The following is a 5600-nucleotide window of genomic DNA, read 5'->3' on the forward strand; positions in this document are numbered from 1 at the left end:
TGAAGGCAGAAAGGGTAGGCCTTGCTATTCATGGACTTCAACACTAGGAAGAACCGGCCTTGTCACCAGCTGTAGCAGGTCCTGTACCTCACCTGAGCAGCACAACAGAGATGACCCTGTCGGTGGGGGTGCAGGCGAGCTGGTCCTGAGAGCATAAAAGTGGGAGAACTTGTTCTTCTCTCCTCATCTGCCACGTGGTGGTGTGGGTGAGGGAAAGATGCCCTCCCCACTTTGCCCTTGCCATCTGGGAGAGCTGACCCACCCCTCACTGACTGCAACACTAGGGAGAGCAGGCTCTGCACCTCTCCTTGCCAGCACAGTGGAGCTGACCTTGTGGATAGGGTACGGGTGAGGCAGCACCAAGAATGTGAGTGCAGGAAATCTGGTCCCTCCCATCATCTGTAATATGGTGGCCTGAGCTAGAAGCAGATGTCCTCTACATCCCACCTGCAGCAGTTGAGAGAGCTGGCCCTGAGATCATGAGAACTGGTGAGCTGGTCTAGCACCTCTCCTGCCACAGCAATTGGAAGAGCACGCCCTGCGCCTCACCTATGCAACACAGTAGAGCTGGCCCTGGTGCCATAGGTATAAGTGAGTGGGGCCCCAAGGGCGAGAAAGCAAGAGAACCATCCTCACCTCTTGCTACTTACTTCATAGGGTGATGATGAGGGAGAGCTGGAGGACTGACCAACCCAGCAACCACCCAGAAGCCAGAACCATAGCTATGAGTTGGCCTGTTCCAGGACCCATCCCATCTATGATCTCCTGGAGCATATAAAGGGGCGGTCCTAAAGATGAAAAGTTTCAGGATCTCCATGACACAGGGCAACAAAAGGATCTCCAAGAGGAGTCCCAGTGAGGTCCCAGTATTGATAGTATAGCAGAAACCAGAGGCCTCAAACCAGACCAATGATCATTGCAATGAACACTTGCAAGTGAGATGTATGCACTAAAGGATACACTGTGTGACTCACTGTGTCACACTACAGCTTCCACAATGAGACTTTATCCTTTTTCCTTTTCTTTTAAATTTTATTTTGTTTTATCCTGGGGGTTCAATTCAAGGGTAGACAGCAGGTGAGAAAGGTCAGGGAAACAACTAGGATCAAGATGTCTGATGAGAAATCCACCAAGAATCAATAAGAAGTTACGCAGAAAACAAGAATTTTATTAAATACCCTCTACAAACTGTAAGTAGAGCTAGGACTACATTGGGTGTCTCTGCTATGCTTTGCTCATCACATTTATAACAAATGGAGACGTCTAACTAAAGTAACCTCACTATGCAGTTAAAAAAAAATCCAAAGTGCAGTACAATACAGCAAACAAGACAAGAGGACTAGAACAAATTTTTTAGGCAGTATTATCCCAGAGGATATCAGTCAAACAACAGTGCCAATAACGGCCATCATATGTAAGACTCAATGAGCAGGTGGCGGTTGGGAGTCACTGTTTTAAGTGGCTTGTAGGTAGTAAGTCAGTATCCTAAGGACCCTGGGATATGAAGAAGAGTATGTGCTCTCTAAAACTGGTGAGTGTTTTATCAGGCCCAGCCCGCACACACTGTCTAAGTGCACCTTGAATTTATTGCTTAGATGTTAAGACCTGATCAAGGACCCTTAAGCATCTTTCTTTGTACCTTTAATTCTTAGAATAATATTCAGGTCAAAACTTAACTTCTGCTACAGACCAACAATGTGTATTTTGTTGAGGGGGACCTATGTTTCTACTGTAACTCAGCAACTTCCATTATAAAACAAATTTGCTTAAATTATCTCTCATAAAATGTTATTTGTACTTGTAGGGAAAAGGGACCAGTTAAAGAAACACACCCTGAGCAGAGCCAAAGAAACACACTTTGGCCCTGCAACCAGAACCAAAAAAATATACCCTGACCCTGAAGCCAGTGCCAAAGGAACACACTTTGTCCCTGGAATCAGAGTCAGTGAAAGAAACACACACTGGCCCTAAAACTAGAGCCAAAAGGCTCAAAAGGACCAGAGAAAGAAACACGCTTTGGCCCTAATCCTGCACAGAAAACTAACTAATCCTTGGGTAGGAGCTCTAGCCAATCTGAGCTCAGCATCGAAATCGGACCAATCCCTACCCTGGAAAAACTTTCCCCACCCCCAAGAATCCCTTTATAAACCCTATGTTCCCCTTGGCCGGTCCAGCTGCTTCCTTCCAATAAACCCCTTTGATGAGCTTTGGGTGCACAGGCGATCCTGGGCAGAGCAGAACAGAAGGAGCAGGACTGTAACACTTTTGGTGGGGAAACCTTCCCTTGGCTGAACGGAGTTGTTATACTCCTCTCTAAGCAGAGTTGAACTGTAGCAACATCGCCTGAGAAACCCGCTGAGCAAAACTGCTACACTGGGCAAACATCACCAGCTGGAAGACCCTGTCCTGCCAGAGCAGAGCTGACACTGGGAAAGCCTTTCCCCTCAGGCAGGGCTGTAAACTGCTAAACTTACTGCAACCTGTGGTAGTCCTTGGCTCCCGAGCTCCAGGATACCTTTCCATCTGAGCTGTGTAACACTCAGTATTCTGTGATTCCCTAGTACCAGAATACCTGTCCCATCCTGACTGTCTGAAACGCTTACAGTACTGTGTCATCTAATTTATTTTAATGCTATTTGTTTGATATAGTTTACCTGTCCCTACTTCTTCCACAGTATTTTTTTTAAGTGCATCTGAAAAATGTCCAAGGAGAATCTTGGTTTCTAAATTTAGCATGAGACAGTTTCAATAGATAATATGTTCAAGTGGCACTTGTTGTGACTGTGAATTTTTATTTTCTAAGTATGTTTTCTTCTTAACCAGGTGTTCATTCCCTTCCCATAGCACACTTGCTCTCATTTGTATTTATCTCTAATTCAGTCATTTTAGAACAAGAATGTTTTCAGAAGTTTTTCAAGTTTTAGTAATTCGAATCCTGTTTTAAGTATTTATTTCTTCCAACTCCTCCTGTCTTGCATAGATTCCAAACAGCTATTGGTTGAGTGGTCTTTCCACCGTGCTATCTACTTGAGTAATTGCGCATTTTGCTTTATAGCCTGTCTTTTGTTTATGACATCCATTGATTTTTCTTCCAGAGCTGCCTTCTATTTTATACCTTCTCTCTTCAGATTCAATCAAATGTTTAAAAACTACCTATAGAGCGATTAATATATTTGTTTTTATTTTTAATCCAGAACTGTCATTTTATGTGCTTTTTAGTTTTCAGCTGACATTCTTCATCTTGAGATAACTTAATGTTTATATATAGCTAACTAGTTTTCTTTTTTACCCTTAATTACACTATTTGATCACATTTACTTTTATCAGTTCACTTACTTTCCATTTCAGTTATGGTCAGTTATTTTTTTTCCCTCCCACCTATTTGAACTTGTTGTTTTCTGTTAAAATGTATATGGAAAATGTTAGCTGTGGTTTTATGCTTTTAGGTTACATTTTCTTTCTCCAGAAATGATTTGTTCTTTGACTTCAGGCAACTAAGTTATAACTAGTTCATCTTGTCGCAATTAGATTGCAACTGATTCAAAGGTGGCCTTCAGTTTCTAGGAAAGAATTCATTTCATCTCACATCTACTCCTGAGGAACATCCAGACACAAACTCATCACTCTGGCTTTGCCTTTAATGTTGTTTGCCCAGAGTTTTTCACACTAGCTTCTTAACCCATCTGGAGCCTCTCTATTTTTCCTTTGTCTTCTCAACATTGGTCCAGAGCAAAGGTTTCCACAGGGACAGTTTATCCTCTTCCAGTCCAGTCTCCTCCCCTCTCGATGTCTGACAGTACTCTCAGGTGTTACACTATGGGACTGGAAGCACCAAATTTTGGTCACTGTTGCCTTGCTATCCTATCCCAAAGTGCTCCAAACCATCTTCAGAGGCCACCATATACACTGTAATTCCAGAGCAACAGAACAAATGGATCCAGAGCTATTTAGGGGCAGATGGACCACAAAGTGTCACACTCACTAGAATAACAAGGCAACAGTGACCAAAATTTAATGTTGCCTCCCTCTAACTTCCAGCAACTTTGTGGTCCATCTGCCCCTAAGTTTCTCTGAATCCATTTGTTCTGCTACTCTAAAATTACAGTGTATATCATGGCCTTTGAAGGGTTCTGGAGCACTTTGGGATGCTGGGATGCCTATGGTTCCTGTTTTGGGCTCTATGAGGACACTTAGCTAAAGACCTTTGTTGTCTCAATGAACAACTTCTCAGGGGCTGTTCAGTGCCTAAATGCTGACTATATTTCTGAGTTTTCTCCATTCTCCTATTTTGTTAAAATCTTACCACTTTGGTACAAACAAACAACTTTTACCACATTATTTATTAGCCCACATTATAGATTATGTGCTAAATGTCTGCGTTGTGCACACATCTGCTTTCCTTCTTTATATTTAAAGTCAAGCTTTTGAAATTACTAAATATGCATAATCAACTCTCTTTTCTGTTAAGTGTTTGATCTTTTCATTGGAACTCAGAGATTTCAAAACTGCAGTTTCTATAATTCAGTTTAACAATTTAACAGTGAATACTGGTGTCTGGAGTGTTAGCTCACTGATGAAGAGTTCTTGCTGATCTCCCAAAACACTCAATTCAGACCATGTCAGGTGACTCACAACCGCCTGTGACTCCAGCTCCAGGGGCTCTGACACCTTCTGCCAGCCTCCATGGGTACCTGCACATACATGGAAAGTATGAGAGGACAAATGTTTGTCCAATTTGTTAGTAAGTGACTCTTCTGTGATTGGAGTTCAGACCCATGTCACTCCAAAACTACACATATTCATTCTCCATGTTCTGCTGGAATTTCAATGAATAAGAATTTTTTCTTTACCTCAATATAATAGTGGTAGTAAGGAGAATTACCTAGGAAAGATCATTCTGCTTATATTGTACTGACATTCAAATGAGGTCTTGCTTGACTCATGTAGTGTTCAGTTTTTACATTTTTAGATTGGGAATTTTTAAGGCATAAACCTTGCTTTTTCCTTTTGTATGTGTTACACTATTCTGATAAATTCTTTACAAATTATGACTAATGTTCAAGTATGGTTGTGGTACAAAAAGAATTTTATATCATATTTGTTAATTAACCCCTTTATTGCTTTATTATAAGGCTATTTTGATGGAGTTTACTTTTTACTATTATCTTGAAAGAGTCAATTCTGTGGGAAAAAATCTCAACATAAATGAAATTGACTCTGTGTCTCACATGGGTCAATCTGTTACTTGGATGTTGTGACATTTGCATTATATGTGCCATGGCATTCTTTTTGGGCATTCTTATTGGTCTTTCTTTTCACACAGCCCAGTTGAGAGTGAGGGAGGCCTGGAGGCAAGACCTCCAACTCCTAATACTCTATTGTATGTTTCTTAGGAAACACACAATAGAGTGTATGTTTATAATGAGATTCTCAAATTCAGAAATTCTACTTTGGTAGATATTAGTTTTTGATCAGATCCAATTTCAACTATTTTTGTCTGTCTTTTACAGCTATCTTTTTCTATCATTTAGTGCCACAGGCTACATTGGCCATGTTCTTCTGTTGATGTTTGTGACAATGTCAGCTTTGAAGTGGCCAGC

This window comes from Mesocricetus auratus, unplaced genomic scaffold (assembly GCF_017639785.1).
Source record: "Mesocricetus auratus isolate SY011 unplaced genomic scaffold, BCM_Maur_2.0 Super-Scaffold_100004, whole genome shotgun sequence".
In the NCBI taxonomy this organism is placed as follows: domain Eukaryota; kingdom Metazoa; phylum Chordata; class Mammalia; order Rodentia; family Cricetidae; genus Mesocricetus; species Mesocricetus auratus.